Genomic DNA, 20,111 nt, shown 5'->3' with positions numbered 1-20,111 from the left:
TTTTAGTACTCTCAACATATAAACTGAAGAATAAAAACTTGGATTTTCATCCCCCATGCCCCTTGAAGAAGCTGGAATCATCTAGAAAATGCTAGTGAGATAAACTGTATGTGGCAAAATTTCTCACTGCTATTTGACAGTGGAGATCGCATCCTTTAAGAGGGACTGGCAATAATTTGAGTTAAAAATTATAAAGTCATAGGGTCAGAGAAATAGTACAATGGTAAATGCTTTCTTGCACACAGCTGACCCAAGTTTGTTTTCCAGCACTGCAGCTGGTCAGGAGCCCGGCAGGAGTAGTCCCTGGGCACAGAGCCATGAGTAGGTCCTGAGAATTGTTGCATATCACTGAATCTCCACTCCAGCCCCACCTGCAAAAAAAAAGGAGAAAAGAAGAAAAATATCTTAGTTGGTGATTTAGCGGTTCTGCTGTGACCCCGTGAGTTACATGCAGGGTGCTGGGAAGAGCTGCAAGTGGCTGGGATGCTAGATTGGGAAGGGGAAGTTGTGGTCTCTGTACAAGTGTGCAGCATCGCAAATCTGAAGCCTGAGGCCCACATGAAGGACACTGAACTTCACAGACTAGAAGAAGGGGAGTTTCCACCCACCTGTTCCCCACATGGAACCCTAGTCCACCTGGAGAGAGAACACCGGCAGAGGGGAAAGTGCCTGGCACCAGGCTCCCCCTCTTCAGTGCCTGGCACTGCATGGTCCCCTGAGCATAGCCTGGTATAGCACCGCTGGGGTGTCCCTGGGATCCCCCACGTTACAGGGCCCAAGCAGCTACTCTACCTTGATGTTCATGTCGAATCACAGCTCATTGCCTGAGAATTGCTGGCAAGGACCTGCGGTCTCCAAACAGTTTTTGAAAAGCCCTTCCCTTCAAAACATTGATTAAATTAAGATGGTAAAATGTAATAGTTTAAGGCCCTGTCGATAATTTAATCATTCTAATTAGGATCATACTCTGCGAAATATAATTCTCTGCAATGAAAAATGCCAAGGGCACATTAGTGAATAAATATTAGAAATGTAGAAAAATAACAGGCAAATGACTCCAGGTATGTTATTCTGTTTGATAGATAATTGTCGAGAAATAATATGTTATCAAATTATAATTATTATTTTGGATTTTGAAGTACACTTGGTATACTGAAAGAATTAAATGTAATTGGTACGGGAGGATAAAAATTGTTCATGTATGAGAAGAATCTAGGCCATGAACTTTAATTATCACATAATCAGAATGATTTAAATAAAAGTAATGAGACCTGTTGGAATAATCTCCCCTGGTGCTCAGGTGCTCCAATGCCCCTGAGTTACTCTCCTGAACAGATTTCTCTGTACTTAGCTATGCTGTCTTTTATTTATTTATTTATTTATTTATTAACTTTTTAATTGAATCACTGTGAGATAGACCCTTACAAAGCTGTTCATAATTGGATTTCAATCATACCCTATTCCAACACTCATCCTTCCACTGGTGTAATTTCCAAGCGCCAGTGTCCCCAGGTTCCCTCCTATCATCCCTCCCCGTCCCCCTACTCCCTTCCCCGCTGCCACCTGCCTGCCTCCATGGCAGGCACTTTTCTTCTCTTTCTCCCTCTCTCTCCCTGTCTCTCTCCCTCCTTTTGGGCATTGTGATTTACAATATTGATACTGAAAGGTTATCAAGAATATCTACCTAGGTTATCTGAATATTGATAACTGAAAGGTTATCAAGAATATTTACGTACTTTTAAAGCTCAGATCTTGTCCAGCATGATCATTCCCAGTTATTATTATTATACTGGTCTCTTTTCTGTTTTACCTACTAGTTATGCCATCTTGTCCTTGAAATTTCCCTCTGACAAAGAACCCAAGGCCGGGAACAGAAGGTGAAGGCGACACACACAATACCAAGTTAATTCTGTCCTGTGCTGTGAATGATCATTAGAGCAGATTTCCTGAAGCGATAAAGGGGTGGGTGGGGCCTGGGATAGGGGGAGGTGCAGAGGTTCTGGGAAATTCTATCATCAGTTTTTCTCTCTCATTTTACCTTTCTTGCTTTTTGCATGATGTTATGATTTAATTATTTGTAACTTTTTTTTTGGCAAGTCACCTCAAATCCTTTTAAGGAGTAGAAAAATGTCCTTTCCTAGTCAATCGATGAGGATAACCCTCTGATAAAGTAAAATTTCAGTGTAAAAATCATTGAGTAATCTTAATCCATTATAAACACCTCTCAAACAAATAGGTTATTCAGAAAACGTCTTAGTGAATTAGCTGGAGGGACTGTCAAAGGTCATGGCTTTTCCTGATTCAAAAGGTTCACTGGTCTTGTGTGTGTGTGTGTGTGTGTGTGTGTGTGTGTGTCCACGTGTGCATGCGTGCAAACACACACACGTGCTCACATGTGTGAGGCACCTGGGATTGTACCCAGGGTCTTCTGTTCCTTGTTACTTTATCTGAGGCACAAAGAATCTCACTGAGATTGAGAAGGAAGGGCAACAATGGAGGAAGCAGATTCTCTAGATGGCAGCTAGTTAAGTGGCAGTTCTGGGGAAAGATGGATAGAAAAAATGGGTCTTTCTACTTGCTGGTGATGCGGAAGTAGCTGGCTAAAAAGCTGGTTATTGTGGTGCAGGAAAGCTGGTGAGAAAAACTTTCACTCAGTGACACCAAAGCACAATCAGATGTGTTTAACCTAAGTGTTTCACATTCTAAAAATCTAGTCAGAGAGAAACTTCTCTTAGGATCCAATGACTCACTGGATTCACAGTAACAGATGTCAGAGTTATATGGCAGAAGATGCCCACTTGTCTTTATTTTTCTTTCTATCTCGTTTAGTTATCTTATCTTGCTTAGTTTGCTAATATTTTTAAAAAGAATACTTTTTTCCTGTTATTGAAATATAATTGACATACATGGCTTTCTAAATTTAAGATATATGACACATATAACTTACTAAATTACAAAGTAATATATATATTGTGAAATGATTGCCACAGTATATATACTTTGTTTCATCATCTAACATATATACAATAAAAATAGAATCATAAGGATAATTATGATTTTCCTTGGAAAATCAGAATCTATTCTCTTAATTATATATATTAATAATATATATATATATACACACCAAGGCATAAATCAAATAATTGTTAACAGTAGATATGATACTGTAAATTATATCATCAGAGCTTATTAATTTATAATTGGAATTTTATACTTTCTGGCTCTCCAAACCCACCTCTTACCTCTTGTAAGCACAACTAGATCTCTATATCCATAAAGTTGATTTCTTGGATTGTTTGTTTAGGCATATGTGAGATCATGCAATATTTGTTTTCTGTCTGATTTTATTTCACTGATAATAACCTCAAGACCCATCAGTATTGTTGTAAATGGCAGTATTTCCTCAGTTTTAAAAGCATAAATATTATATATATACCAATTTATCTGTTGGTGGGCACTTTGGTTGTTTCTGTGGTTGACTCTTATCAAGAGTGTAGCTGTGAACATGGAGGAAGAGGTATCTTTTTGAGTGAGTGTTTCATTTCCTTTGATTATGTTTCCTGAAAAAGGAGTGATGAATAATGTGGTAGAATTTTTAATTTGCTCAGAACTTTCCATATTACATTTCAGAGGGGTATACCTGTTTATAACAACATTACCAGTGTAAAAGCGTTTGCTTTTCTCTAACCAGAATTTATTTCTTGTTCAGTGAGAGCTGCTTTTATATAATACCCTCCAATCCTCCTCTCCCCCCCAAAAAAACCCACCCACAACAAAAACAGAACTGGATTTCATTGAATAGTCTCAAAGACTTTCCTGGGGGAAAGTCAGTAGGAATATATGACCTAATCCAGGACATAATCCACTATATCCTAATGCACTTTATCTCTGCAGAAACAATAGAAATTGCAGGCATAATAATTTTGCCTAGAAAGAAGTAATCAGTTTTGCAAATGCAATCCTACTGGTAAATGTCAAATCATTGTGAGGATAGGGTGGTAACCACTTTCAGTTAAAAATGTACATGATATATTGTCACTAGTTACTTCTACATCGCACATGAAATGATACATTTTCCCTAATCTTATTTTAGCTTATTTTCGTTTTGTTTTGGGGTGCTCAGTGCTGATCCTGGCTCTGTGCTTAGGGGTTGGTCCTGGAGATGCCAGGGATCCAACCAAGGTTAGCCACATGCAAGGCAAGCATCTTATTCCTATGGAAAGTGGAAATCATGTGAAAGCAGGAACTGTACTTGGCTTGTTCGAGGTTATGACTCAACTTACCCTGACAGTATGTAATGCATAGTTGTTATCTGAGAAAAGTCATTTAATAAATGTGTAACTCGGAATAAGAGTAAGGAGGGGAGCAAAAATTGGAGGTAGGAAGATGATAACCAAACTGTATTTATTTGCCAACTTTGCCAAGAACCCTCCACTGCTTTTTTCATGAGGCCTAGATGGTTGCTTCTAAACGTTTTCTTAGAAGAAAATAAACGTCAAATGGAATTTTGTTTTAAATTGTCAAGCTATAGATGTTTCTCTCTATTAACAGCATGTTAATAGATGTGGTAATTTCTTTGCAGTCTTTGGACTAAGACTACAGGGCAAAACGTGATATTTCAGATCCCCAAAAGACTTTTTGTCACCTAAAATGCACCAAATTAAGTAAGACTCTCCTCCAGGGAATGCTCAGCATGTAGGCTTATCCATTGATAGAGAGTAGACATAGCTCCTTTATGAAAGCGCCTATTTAATTAATCTGGATTAAGTGGGGGCTGCAGAGAGGAACTTAAGTCGTAGAGATAAAATAACTGTCTCAACTGCAAAGCCAAGAATGAATCCGAGTTAACAGACACACGTTCGGCAGGGATTAGGAGAGCACATTGAAACACACCCTACAAAACACAAAGTGGCCCTGACAAAGTCTCTTCTCCATAAGGATTAAGTATTAGAGCTTTGAAAATAAAACAGCACACACAAAAAGAGAGAATTAGGAACTGAACAGGCCATTTCCTGTAGCAGCCATTCTCGCCCAGACAGTAACAGATGCTTTCAGCAAGAGTGACTTTCGCTGTTGCCTGGTGCCAGGGAGCTGCATTGCTGGCAGCCAGCTGGGTACAGCTCCTTGCTGCAGAAGGGCCAGCAGGAAGAGGCACTCAGCACATGTCTGCATGGGAGACCGTGAAGCACAGGTCCTTTAAGGTCTAAGTAAGAAGATTCATTCTGACTAAGACTTCTGATTCAGTCCTAGATGATGCCAGAGACAGTCGCCCTTTTGATTCTATCATGTTATTTAGAAGTGTACAGGGAGGGAAATGTTAATAAGGCTCTATGACTAACCATATGCATTGTACCACATAGAAAGCTTGATTTTTCCACACCTTTTGTCATTATCAGCCTCTCCAAATACAGACGACTAGTCAGACTTTGTTGTCTGGACCCGAATTTCAGCAAGCATTTCCAGACATCCACACTTTAAAAAAAAATGCAAGTACTATTTTTTTAAAAAATAATGAGCCTTATGAAAATAAAATCTGTTTGGCCATGACTTCTCGGCAGAGGAACAACAATTTTAGACGATAAATAAATAGAAGTGGGTGGAAGGGGCAGTAAATCCGGGTAGAGGCTAGTCAGATCAATTCGGTAGAACAGATGGGAAGGTGAAACGGAGCAGGGCTCTGCAGGATAAGTCTGCAGTCCTGAGCAACTGGAATCGTGCGATGTACCCACAGCCTGCAGATGACCCCCAGGTAATGGTTGGCTCACTGATGTTTGAGACTTCAGCTCCAGGAGGCGTGGTGTCGAGTCTACTGACAGCTGCAGCTGTAATCTGATAGAAGCTAAATTAAGTACTTATAAACCAAAGAGGTTCTGATTTCATGGACCTATAGATCGGTAGAAAATCTGTCCTTTTAAAAAAACTGCTAGCCAGACATGGGTGGCCTTTGGCCCACATGTGAAGACCCTTCTGAGGGTCAGGAGATAGTACAGGGCTTAGGGTTCATGCTTGGTATGTGCCAGACATGGGTGGTAGAGTATAGAAATGATAGATCCGATGACTGGTTAAAGAAACTTTGGTACATCTACACAGCTACTATGTAGCTGTTAGAAAAGATGAAGTCATGAAATTTACATACAAGTGGTACTACATGGAAAGTATCATGTTAAGCGAAATGAGTCAGAAAGAGAGGGATAGACATAGAAAGATTGCATTCATCTGAGGGATATAAAGTAACAAAATATGAGATTAATACCCAAGAATAGCTGAGATCAGCACCAGGAGGATTACTCCATAACTTAGAGGCCAGCCGGGTATCCTAGAGGAAAGGGCAGTTCAGATAGAGAAGGGAGCACCAAATAAAGGATGTTTGGAGGATCCTCCCAGGAGGGGAGTTACATGTCGAAAGTAGACTATGGACTGAACATGTTTGCCACTCAATGCCTCTTTTGCAGACCACAACACCCAAAAGGAGAGAGAGAACACAGGGGATTGCCCTGCCACAGAGGCAGTGGGGGATGGGGGGATGGGGGTGGGGGGGATATTATCCATGGTGGTGGAAAATGGGCACTGGTGGAGGGATGGGTATCTGATCATTGTATAATTAAAAAAAAAAGAAAAAAAAAGTGATAGGTCCCTGAGCATCTCTTGGGAGGCCCTCTACCTAAAAAAATGAACATTGACATTTAAGAAAGAAAAGGCATCTCTGTCACTGATGCCCAGCTCAGACAAAGGCTACACTTATCTCACGGAGCAAAATTGATGGAAGTGGCAGCCATGTTCCACAGCCATATTCCCATATTCTGGGAATAGAACAACAGTTCCCAGTGGGAGATGTGCCGACTGCTCGCAGTACCCCCAAACACTCATTTATTTTCCTGACTTCACCCTTGTTCCACTCATAACGAGCTCTCCACTCTTTCCTGATTTACAATGCTGCTCACATCTCTGGGTGCCTTTTCTTTGACTGGTTTGTGAAGGACTGACATTGGATTCTAGAGTAAAGATCTTGTGGCCTGGGGAAATGATCCATCATCTCTGATGCTCAGCTGACAGGAGTGGTACCTATTTTATGTAGTCCTTGATGCAAGTACGACAGAAATGACCTGCCCAAGGAGGCATTGTCTTACCCAGCACTTAGCTCCTGATGCCAAATGTCACTTGTGCTTCTTTTTAAAAAGTTTGAAAACTCTTTATTTTTTAAATTTAATTTAATTAATTAATTTATTTATTTTAATGTAGGAGTACTGCTATTTATTCTGCCACTGATTAGGCGGATTGAATTTTTTTTGTTTGTTTCACTTAAGGTATAGTTGCTCTCTGGACCATTCCTTGACAAATTTTCCTATCACCATCTTGAATTGTTCTTCCCTCTGCACCTTTATAGTACTTCAAAAGATTTTTCTTTGTGCTTTTAAAAAATAATTGAAAGAATATTGCTCAGGGATCAGGCCTGGGGGTTCTTGGGAGGCTAAAAGGGATTAAACCCAGATTAGCTACATGAAAGGTAAGTACCCTACTGGCTGTACTATCATCGTTCTGGTCCCTCTATGTAAACTTTTTAAGGTGCTCTAAATATAAGATCTTTGTCACATGTTTTCTCACAGTCTATGGCTTCTGTTTTATTTCCTTAGCACTATTGGATTGTTTTGCTAAGCATAAAGCTTTTGAGATTTATTTGTGATTTTGTTTTAGTATTAGTACATTTCCTTTCTTATTGATAAATAATGTCTCATATTATAAAGACCACAATTTATTTATCTGTTCACTAGATGATGAACATTTTGAATTGTCTCTAACTGGGGTTATTATAAACAATGCTGCTATTAACATTCGTGTACATTTTCTGTATGGAGGAGACGTTCTTTCTTCTCTCTTGGGTAAATAAATATCTAGCATGGGGCTGGAGCGATGGCACAGTGGGTAGGGCATTTGCCTTGCAGGTGGCCAACCTGGGTTCGATTCCTAGCATCCCATATAGTCCCCCGAGCACCACCAGAAGTAATTCCTGAGTGCATGAACCAGGAGTAACCTCTGTGCATCGCCAGGTGTGACCCAAAAATCAAATCAAATCAAATCAAATCATATAAATACCTAGTAGTGTGCTTAATGGCTTATACTGTGAATCTATTGAACCGTTTTCCATTTCTCCAGCAATGGGCAGAGCCTTGGTTGCCTTTATTCTTGATAATACATTATATTGAATGCTTTTCCCTATTTTAGTAGATGTTTTGTGATAGCTCTTATAGTTTCAATTTGCACTTTCTTGATGACCTTTTTGAGAACATGTAGATAATTTTCATATCTTCTGTGATATGAAATAATTTGTTCTTTTGAAAAGTTAGAAATATACATTTAAATACATAGTATATTATATATAATTATATACAAACCACAAGAAAAAGATAAGTAACCTAACTTTTATATATAGTTATATATAATATACTATGTATTTAAATATATCACGATCACGATCACGACCACCCTGTTGTTCGTCAATTGCCTCGAGCAGGTGCCAGTAACGTCTTCTTCGTCCTAACCCTGAGATTTTTTTTTTTAAAGTGCCATATTCAAGGCTTTTTCAGGGTTAGGAGAATGAGACCCATCATTGTTACTGGTATTTGGCATATTGGGCATATTACAGGGAGTTTGCCAGACTCTGCCGTGTGGGTAGGTTACATTTGGTAGCCTGCCAGTTTGTCCAAAGTAGGAATGAGATGATAAGATGTCGCACGGCTGCAAATGCGGCCGCGCGCTTCCGGGAACTGAGTGTGATAATCTCTGGATCCTGGCTGTTGTTGGAGTTACACGTCAGTTGGTGGGTGTAACTGTCTAGTTACTGGCAGGTCCAGTCCCAAACCGTGCAGGCTTGGAGATCTCAGCCCCGGGTCCCACACACCTGGGTTCCTCTGCCAGTTCTTTTATGCGTGAGGCTCATCCAAGTGTGTGGAGAGTGGTCCCAGCATGGCCTTGGCTGGGCCCTGGAGGTCTTCAGCTGTTGGGCCCTGGTGGAGACAGTCAGGCACAGGGTAGGAGACTCACATTAATGCACATTCAATATATTTATATTTAACTATGCTTTGGAGTTAATACTTTGTTATAGATGTGGCTTGAAAATATTTTCTCAGTCTGTGGATTGTGTTTTTATTTCCCTGATTGTGTCTTTTGAAAAGCAAACATCTTAATTTTTTTAAAGTTCCATTTGCCTATTTTATTTCTTTTTGGTGTCTTTGCATTTTGTTTAAGGGCACTAAGAAATCATTCCATAACTTAATATTACAAAGATTTTCTTCTAGATATTTGATAGTTTTTATATTTAAGACTTTCATCTATTTCAAGTTTATATCAAGTCTGACAGATTTAACTCTTGCTTTCACTGGAGTCCTACCTCCACATTAAGGTGCCACTTGGCTCCTGTGAGAATGTTAAACAAGGCCGCGCAGAAACTAGTAAAAAGTTAAATTAAACATGGCCATGAAACTAGCATAAAAGACTGTAGGTCTAGAATTCAGGGAAATCTTTTATAGCTGGAGCTCTTCAATCATCTAGTCCCACAATAAATGTTATTGTTTAAATTAGGCTTGTAATTTTTTTTTTTTGGTGGGGGTGTAGAAAGAACAAGAGGGTAGTAATATAGTAGATAGGAAAACCTAGTAATTTTGTTAAATCATTAAACTTTGGGCAGGTAACCAAGTCAGTGTTTACAGACTTGATAAGATTTGACCATATCGCTTACTTATGGCTTCATGTTTTGTTGAAATGTGCAAAATTCAGGTCAAGATAATATTTCTTTGCTCGATTTTTTTACTTGTTTGCTTATTTCCAGGAAGCACCAGGTTCTTATTTGAAGAGAATCCATTCTCTTCTTATTGCTGCAAATCTGTTTGAAACCAGGAAGGACAACTCCCAGGAAAAATGTTCAATCTGATGTTCAATTTTTCCTAGTCTACAGTTTGCCCATAACCACCCCCGCATGCTCTGTTCCTAAGATAGTCTGAAGTTTCAGATAGCCAACAACAAATTCTCTGTATGTAGGTTGTTTTGGATCATTAATTATTGGTGGCAATGGATGAGGTTCAGAACTTTGGAACTTTTGCAAAAGAAACTTAATAAGGATACATTTGCTGTAGTTGGACAAGTATTTGATGAACAGCTGACCTTTCAAATGTTTACATGAGTTGAATCTCTGAACTGCTAATGTTAGGAAGGTCCAAGTTCGAATATAGACTCAAACACTGAATCCCATTGTAGGGGGAAAATTCTTACTTTTTAAAAAAAGCTGAATTCACTCATGAATTGAATTAATTGGTTAATGTTTATTGACTGTTTGAGAGCAAGAAAGCCTTTTTTTTTTTAGGGCTGTGACCTATTGTTCTCTCATGACGGTGGTTTGTCTTTCACCTCAAGTAAGTGGATAATTCAAGTGCCAAGTTTTGTGTTGTAGAAGGGAAATGGTTCTTCAGATCCTTAACCATGGAATGGAAAAATATGATTCTTTCACGTGGAGCTCGTGAATAAAGCTTCTACTGTTCTAAAGGGGAAAAAATGCAAAAGGAAGCCTAGTTGTCTGGATTAGATCACTTACAAATACCTTTTAAAATATTTACATAAATCTCCACAGTCTAACCAATTCTATAAGCATAGTCCATATAAATTTCTTGCCCAGTATTTATTTGGGAATTTCATATACACATGCATGGCTAATTTGTATATTGTGTCTTGCATGAGACCTGCTGTTCAGCTAAGAACATGCATGTAAAAGCATGCGTGTATGTAAAAGCATGCATGCATGTAAAAGCAGAGGCACAAAACTAGGGTAGTGTGAGGGCCTCTTTTCTATTTAATTTTTACCTGAGTTCCTGTCTCAGTCTATCTTTGTTTCTGAGATTCAGTTGCTTCATGGCTTGAGTTTAGATGAGTTTCTGCCTCAGTCAAGAATTGCCCAATTACCATGGCTACTTTCCCCTAAGCATCTCTCCCTTTGTGATTCTAGACATTATTGCAGGAGCCACAAGTCAGGGCACTTCCTCAACTTCACTAGAAAATGTAATTTTGATATTGCTCTGAAAGCAGTCATCATTTTGACTGCTGTTGGAATAGAATGGGAATTATCAGGTAATTATCAGGTAATCTTTTTTTTGGGGGGGGGTCAAACCTGGTGATGCACAGGGATCACCCTGACTCTGCACTCAGGAATTACTCCTGGTGGTGCTCAAGGGACCATATTGGATGCTGAGAATCGAACCTGGATCAGCCTTGTGCAAGGCAAACGTCCCACCCACTGTACTATCACTCCAGCCCCAGGTAATCACATCTTTGGCATGAATATTACCTGGTTCCCATCAGAGAAAGGTAGAGCTCTGTTATTACTGGTGATAAATAAAAACATTGGTCATGTCTACTGAGATCGCATTACACACTTAGAAGTCATTTGGAAGGGAGAGCAGAGTTGCATGTATACATTTATTTTTACCTAGATAGTATGCGATCTTGAAAAATTTAACAAACACTTCCAGTAGAGTTAAAACAAAGCAAATGCCATCACTGAAAATCCAGTGTGGCCTCATAAAAATATGAAATCCCAGGTTCTTTAGAAATATTGGAAAACATGCTGCATCTAGACATACGTTCTTACATGGCAAAATGAACTAATTGCCCATAAGGGTGTTCTTAAGGCCACTATCTCCAGCTTTCCCTGGGAGATATGATTCGTAGGGCTTGCATACACGGAATAAAGGTCCAAATATATCATCTGATGTCATTCTTTTCATTGTGGCTAGAAATTTTTCCTTTAGAAAAAGAAATTGGCATGGGAACATATGATAAAGAGCCCCTTATTCTCTTATCATGTTTCCCCTTGTCTATTTCCTATTCAAAGGAAAGAAATCTAGAGAGAGTGAAAAGATAATACAATTGGACCTTTACTCAGCTATTTATAACCAATGATTCACAAGATTATGTAAATAATTCAAATTTAAAACACCTTGATTCTTCTGAGGTCAAGGCTTAGCTTTTAGCGATTATATAAGCATAGAAGGAAAGAAATATTTTTTCAAAATGTTTTTCTCTAAACTTATGGGAAACTTTAAGCAAAAACTTTGTAAGTGTAGTCACTCAAGAGCAAAATAAATTAATTTACTATAGTCTGGTGAACAACCAGATTATATTCAGGGAGGTAAAATTGCAACTGGAAACCACTATATTTTCTTAGCATGCGCACATGCACACACGTGTGCGTGCGCGTGCGCACATGCACACATGTGTGCGTGCGCGTGCGCACACACACACACACACACACACAGAAATGCAGTCAATTGATGAGGCCACTTTTGTTTAGGATACATCACTTGTTTATAATTCTATCTTTATCCTTTGTCATAAATTGCTTCCTGGACTAGGGCTCCTGAAACACTATTTCATTCTTAGTGTTTCTTATCGACTTCCCAGTTTATATATTTTATTTTGTTTCTACAATAGCCTCACCATCAGAAATGCTGTGTGATTTTCCCATTGGTTTTAAATTGCCTGCCTATAGCTACTGGAATTTAAATTTCAAAGGCTATTAGTGTTTACTTCTATATTTCCAGTACAGGAAATAGTGCTTGGCACATTAATTTATTGAATAAAGGATGGCCTCTTAAAGAAAGCAGTTATTTTTATCTGACTTGTACCTTTAATATCTAGCAGAGAGTGGCACGGAATTGGCATATTATTGTTATGTTTCAGTTATTCCTACTTGCTTTAACAGAGGAAAGTCTGTTAAAAAGGACAGAGGCATCAGGACCTAATATTTTCTTGGCCTCAATCTTGTTGAAAATTGGGTTGTAATAATCACTGGGACCAACGACTCAGTATTTGACTCATATTTTTGATAAAGAGAAAGAAGTGTATGGGGGGTGAGGTGTGCAGGAGGCAAGCAGATCAGGACAGAATTTGCTTAAAGAATGGTTCAGATTAGTTTCAGCAAATTTACAGTCAGCATTTTGGAGATGAAGCTTTGAGGTTAAATTAAGCCAAGGAATACAGTTTAACATCCTACTCTGCAAATTTCATTTGCAAGTTCGATGGAAGTATAAGTGGAACGAGATCATGTTATTAGTTCTCGTAGAGGCATTGATTTCCAGGAGAGAAAAATGTGTGTGCTTCCCTGTCAGCGGAAACGTGGCTGCCAGCACAGTTATTCCCAGGGAGGGGAAAAAAAGGTCATGAGAATTAATACCAAGGAATTAATACTAAGCTAGATGCTTGGATCAGTCCATAGTTTTTGTTATGGCGATTACGCCCCGTTTCTGCCCCCACAACATATAAATGGTATTGTGAAATAATGATAAAAAGATTAATAATATAATTCTGATCTAAATTTAATTCATGCTCTCAATCAGAATATTTCTTTTATTCCTTTTGCCATTGGGCATTCTAATTGTCTTTTTCCATTCCAAAGTGACTGTTAAATTGGCAGAGCTTCAGGGGGTGCATGGCTGCCAACAGGTCAGCCTGTTCCGGGTGGGTAAGAGCATCAGCAGCCTGATGGTGCCTGTAGGCTTCTTGATACCTCCAAGAAGGTATCAAGATACCTCGCTGCTGTGCCTCTGCCCAGACCCCAACAACTTGGGACCAAGTTTCCCAAGAAATTAAATGGCCCAAAATTAGGTGTGTCGGAGCCATGCCCACAAACGACCTCTGGCTCAGCTCTACAAGTTCATTTATTGCCTTTGCTTGAGAGACACATAAATGAGTCTCAGTTAATCTCTGGCCTTCACAAGGCTGAACAGAGCAGGGTAAGTAAGAGGGGGGATAGGCCAGTCTGGTGCCTGCCCAAGTAGAGCCCCTAGAAGCCACTTGCTCCCACAGTCTAAAATTGCCACCATACCCCTAGCCGGACTCCACCATCTCAGGATGGACCTCACTGAGATATTAACCTGTTGAAAATTTGGATATGGGGAGCTTGTGCCTGAACTCTCCAGGCTTTCTCCAAATTGGGATGGGCTACCTCCCACCCCCAGTTCCCTATACTCCTGGAACCACTGTCAGACACCTCTGTGAACCAACTCCAATGCCACCATGTAAGCTTTTCTAACAGCCTTGCTTCAGAGACCCATAAATAAATCTTGAAAGAGATCAAAATCTCGGATCTTCAGAAGACTGAACAGATCAGGATAAATTGGAGAGGGTCGGTTAGTCTGGTGCCCACCCAAAGAGAGACCCTGGTAGCTGCCTGCTTCCACAATTTAAAATTGCCACCACGCCCCACCACCAGACTCCACGATCTCAGGACAGATCTCACTGAGATATAATCTGCTGAAAATTTGGATACGTGAGTTTTGTGACTGAAAACTCCAGGCTTTCTTGGGGTCTGGGTGGGCTACCATTCACCACCTACCTGTACTTCTGTAAGCCTTGGCAGGCACATCCACACCCCCAAGCTGTCACCCAATTAAAAAGTGACTCCAGCATTACAATCTCAATAAAAATACCAAATGCCCTGAACATACACCATGACCTCTTGGCACCTTTGTTACAAATCATAATGCATAAAAGGGTAAAAAAAAAAAGAGAGAGAGAGATAAAGGAAAAAAGTGCCTGCCATAGAGGTAGGCTAGGGTGGGGTGTGGGGTTTTGGGAGATGGTGGGAGAAAAACTGGGGACATTGGTGGTGGGAAATGTACACTGGTGGAGGGATGGGTGTTGGATCTTTATGTAACTGACACCCAATCATGAACAGCTTTGTAATGGTCTATCTCATGGATATTCAATAAAAGAATTTTTTTAAAAAAATAATGTGAAGTTCATGCCTGCTTTAGTCAGCTTATCAGTGGCTGAATAAATGGCAGTACTTATACGTTAAAAATAAATGAACCAATTGGCAGAGCTTCAACTGGTATTATTTATAATTTCTAATTATTTACACTATTTCAGTGATTGAAAAGAACTCCTGTGATGATAGGATGCTGTTGGGTAATGGGTTCCTTTCACATTTCTTTGGTCAGTTTCAAGTGGGAAAAAAAAAGTCACAAAGGCAAAAATTTCTCAAGTTTTTTGCTTTGGACAACATGAACTTCTATTTTTCTTATCAGAAGTAGATGAAAGCTTTTGCTGCAAACTTGAGAGAACTTATTCTAAACTTCTTTATCAAAGGATGAGGACTTTGTTGAGTTTCAGAAATTTTGCAGTGCTGATACTTTCATGTTTCCTTTGCAATTCAATTCTGGAATGCAGAGTTTCTTACTTGGGTTGTAAATTTGCAGAACCCAAGAGAATTTATAATCTGTTTTTCCCTGTTTAATAAAAACAGTAAATGACACTGGCAGTATTTAGGTCAGCTGAATCTCAGTTAAGGTCAAGTTGTATGAAACTGCTTTTAAACTTCACTCTTTCACTACTCTTGGAGTGGTGGTGGTTTCATTGCCCTCATGAGCAGAGATTGCAAGCTTGGACTTCATATATATATGTGTCAATCGAAGAAAAAGTGTTATCGAAAACTCCAAGCAAGAGTGCAATAGTTTTGTTGTGTTCGAGTTTTGTTTCAGTGAAACACATTTTTGAATGTGAAAATTGTAATCTATTTGGTGAATATTCAAACAGCAGCATCAATTTTCCATTTTCATTTTATTTTGTATAAATACAAAATTTAGTGAATGTTTTTCTCCTCCATGAATGGTCAAGCAAAATAATGGCCCAAACTTTCCTGAGAAAGCTTAGGGATTACTCCTTGTAGTTCTGGGAGAACCATATGAGATGTCAGGATTCAAATTGAACTTGGCCTTATATAAGGCAAGTGCCTTACCCACTATAATAAGACCATCTATTCTTATTAATTCTTTTCTGTTTGCAGAGCCAGAACAATGTCCAGCAGGGAATAGCTGTTCTATATTTGCTTAATAGAAATCAACTGGATGGACGGATGTGGTGACCTATCTATTCAATCTAGATTTTTGACCTATACACTGGTCATCAGGTGTCTCATTGATAGATCTTATTTTCATTATTATTCCATTTAGAAATTCTTAGAGTACCCATAAAGCTTGTAATACTAGTTTCTTGAGTTGGAATGAACTTTATCAGACATGTCCCCCTCCCTTTTTTAAAGTATGTCTCTCTGATGAGGCAAAAACCCCTGGATGTTAAGAAATTGTCCCTTATCATTACTTATTTTGACACTGAGGCCAGTTCTCTAATTCTTAATAACCACAATAATGGGGAAAATGTATAATTTTTAACTTCTAATAAATTTTTTTCCTTTCTAGAGGCTTCTTGGTTGGTAGGGTTAAAACAATGGAGTAATAATAATAATGGATGCAGTTCTTATCTTTTCCATTATTGGCATGAGTGCTAAGGTTTTATTTTAAATAACTGTTTTATTTTAAAAATGTTGTCTACATATCATAACTCATTTAGTAGTTTTTAATTTTAATATTTTATTGGCTAATAATTGCTTTACAAGATTATAGGAATTTAAGAGCTTTAGCTTCACATCTCCTCCTATGTGTAATTTTCACACTTCCATCAACAAAATTGTTCTCAACTATTAGAGTAATAAAGTTATTACCTCTCATGTGAAGAATTGAGAGGTGGTTTTCTGAGAAAATGCACATTAAAAATATAAAACAACAATAGCCAAATAAAGGGCCAGAGAGATAATACAGCTGGTTGGGTGTTTGTCTTGCACAACTAATCTGGGTTTGACCCCTGGTATTTCATATGGTCCCCCAAACATGCTGGGAGTCATTCCTGTGCACAGAACCAGAAGTCACCCCTGAGCATCGTGGGGTGTGTCCCCCAAGAAAAAACAAACAACAAAAAATAAAACTAAATAAAAATTTTAAAAATATATGAAACAAAACACAATTCCCAGAAAACTTAAGATTTGCAAGCATATTAAGGAAAAACAGGACCTATCTTTAAAAGAATTATTTCCTTTAATTTTTTCCACAATTTTGTGATCTTTTGTATTCTTGTTACACTCTTAATTCTGAGGCTCCATTTTATTGCCTCTTTTTTTCCATGAGCAGTTTTTCCATTTATTCTGTCAAGAAAAATAGGTAAAATTTATCTGGTTGGTTATTTTTCCCCAGAATTCTAGATTTGACAAATATCCCATTTTCTCACTAAAATTTAATAGTCCTCCTCATCAAGGTTTTTTCTTATGCTTCCTCAGACCACACATTTCTCATTTCCTATATTTTCTTATATAGATGGAGTTAATTAATGTTAACAACAAATCTTTATTTTTGTGGCCATACCCAGTGGTCCTCAGGGCTTGATCCTGTTTCTGTGCTCAGGGCTGATTCTGGGAAGTCCTTGAGGAACCATATGTGATGTCAGGGATTGAACCAGGACTGTGTGCAAGGTTGGACAAGCATCTCAATCCCTGTGTTATCTCTCCAGCCTCATCTGCATAAATTTGTGTTGGGGGGAGGGGTGGGTTTGGGGCCACAGTTGCTTTGCCACGCAGGCCCTGAGTGATGTACTCAGACATCACTTCTGGCGGTCTCTGGGACCTTATGGGGTGCAGGGGATTGACCCTAGTTCTCCCCAATCCCTCAACAGCAAATTTTAAGGCACTTAAATTGCACCTCCGTGGGGTTTTTTTTGTTGTTGTTGTTATAATGGCCTAATCTCAAATATAAAATGTATCTTTTAAAACACTCTTTAAGGCAGGAGCAATATTACAGAAATAGGGTGCTTGCTTTGCACATGGCTAATGTGGGTATGGATCTCACGTTTTATACACAGCACCACGTATGATCCCCCAGGAGAGATACCTGAGTGCAGAGCCAGGAGTAAGACCAAAAACCAAAAAGAAAAGAAATAAAAAAATTCTCTCATTTTAAATGTCCTCAAACATGAACTCAAGTTTATGGTTGACTTGGGTTTAGTTTTAATTCATTATATCTCCCCCCTCCGCCCCATCAAAGTGTGCAACCTCCCTAAAAAGGAAGAGGCTTATTTTGTCCCGTATTCCTCTTTATGTTATCATCATATGGAAGCAACTGTTCCATTCATATGAAGGACTTCACACACAGTTTTTTGCTGAGCAAGTAAATAGTCTTATATTTCATAATAGTCTTCTTTATCATTTGCTGAATTTAATGTTGTAAGTAATAGTAACAATAAATACTTACAACATCAAATTCAGCAAATGATAAAGAAGTTAGTAAGAGCAGAAACAAAACAATGAAATTTTACAGAAATGAGGAGTATGGTTTTTAAAGTATGGTTAGTACATAAGAATGTGTACTAAAGATATCAGTAAATTTATCTCAATTTCATTATATTTTATGTTCTATTACCTTGTTTACTCTAACTTTTGAGGTCTGAATAGGACAGCAATTGACTCTAATGACTAGTCTGACATAGTTATCTTCCCCCTTAATTAAATTTTGTTATAAAGACTCCTCATTCTTAGAACAAAATGTCACTAGGGGGGCAATGATGGTACAGTTTTTATGTGTTCCAGTTCCTCATATCTTACCAAATCAAGCTCTGATTCTTTGCAGATTATTCTCAGCCTGTTTTTTCACTTGGAGCATTTTATAGCCTCTAAGAGCAGGACAATCATCAAATATTCTCCAAAGCAGATGATAGATTTTTGCTTAACATTTTAAATGATATCAAAAATGCCCTTAAATTGAAAGAGTGAAACTTTGGGTTGCTAGCACAGAGACAAGAACTCCATAAATGTCCCATTTCCTGGACAGATATGAATAATTGTAGCTTATTTGCAGTGACCTCAACAATTTTCCTTGGTGGAGGACCGGCATTTGAAGGGTAGCTCTTCAAAGTTCAAAGCCAACTTACGTGATGAGAAACAAGGTAAGTTCCCACATCAGAGAGTGCAGTTTTCATCTGATGTGGAGATTTGCAGGAGAGTGACAGAGTGAATCTGGCTTTTAAATCGTGGCTCTGACATTTGTAAGCTGAGTAGATGTGCTAGTACATGATCAAATATTTTAGTATTTTTTTCCCTTATTGGCAAAAAGAGCAATAATAATGAATACCTTTCTCATAAAATCATTCTGAGCTTGAAAATGAGACACTCAGCTTAAAGTGCTCATTTAGCACCCCCCTCCCCCCCACACACACATTCCAAATAAAGGTCAGACTTATTCTTTGTCTTGCAACAACTATACTTTTTTATTTTTAGACATCTGCCGGACTTTAGCCAGAAATGACCTGATCCTGAAGGCTATTTTTATTCCCCCAGGTCTTTCTTAAATTTACTTTTTTAATTGAATCACCATGAGATACAGTTGCAAAGTTTTTGTGATCAAGGTTCAGTCATACAATGTTCCAACACCCATCCCTCCACCAATATCCCCAGTATTATTCCTGCCTTTCCCCCCACTCTAGCCTGCCTCTATGGCAGGCTCTTCTCTCTCTCTCCCCCCCCCCCCCTTCTCTCTCTCTCTTCTTTTGGGCATTCCCCTCTCTTTCCCTTATATCCTTTCATTTTCAGGAGTTTGAAGATCATTTCCTAAGAGAAAATAGTTTAAGAAGCATGAAGAAGTGATAAAGCTTAAATTCTAGCGTTCTGATCCCTTGTATAAGTCTCAGCTCCTGTACAAAGATATTCTGCAAACTATCTAGAGGCCAAAGGTATACCCTCTCGCTTCTCCTCTTCAGTGAAAACCTTCTTTCATATGAATCAGTAGAGAGAGTGATGGGTTGTTCAATGAGACGTCATTATTTCTGCTTCATGCAGAAAAGGAGTCTTTGAGATTTCCTTCCTTCCTTCCTTCCTTCCTTCCTTCCTTCCTTCCTTCCTTCCTTCCTTCCTCCCTCCCTCCCTCCCTCCCTCCCTCCCTCCCTCCCTTTCTTTCTTTCTTTCTTTCTTTCTTTCTTTCTTTCTTTCTTTCTTTCTTTCTTTCTCTCTCTCTCTCTCTCTCTCTCTCTCTTTCTTTTGTTTGTAAATCCAACCAGCACACATCTATTATCAATTTTTCAAATTCAAAAACTGCATTTGGTTGCTTAGTACTGGGATGTATGAAATTTGTCACTGCAATTTGGTATGGTATCTCTGTTGAGAAAGTCTAAAATAGTTTTCTATGGATATTGCTGAGGATTTTTGTTGTTTTATTTGTTGTCTTCAGAAAAAAAGGATTTTGAAAAAAATA

This window comes from Sorex fumeus, unplaced genomic scaffold (genome assembly GCF_029834395.1).
Source record: "Sorex fumeus unplaced genomic scaffold, SorFum_2.1 ptg000018l, whole genome shotgun sequence".
NCBI lineage: Eukaryota > Metazoa > Chordata > Mammalia > Eulipotyphla > Soricidae > Sorex > Sorex fumeus.
The sequence above is the reverse complement of the archived record's forward strand: the minus strand, read 5'-3'. Positions refer to the sequence as shown.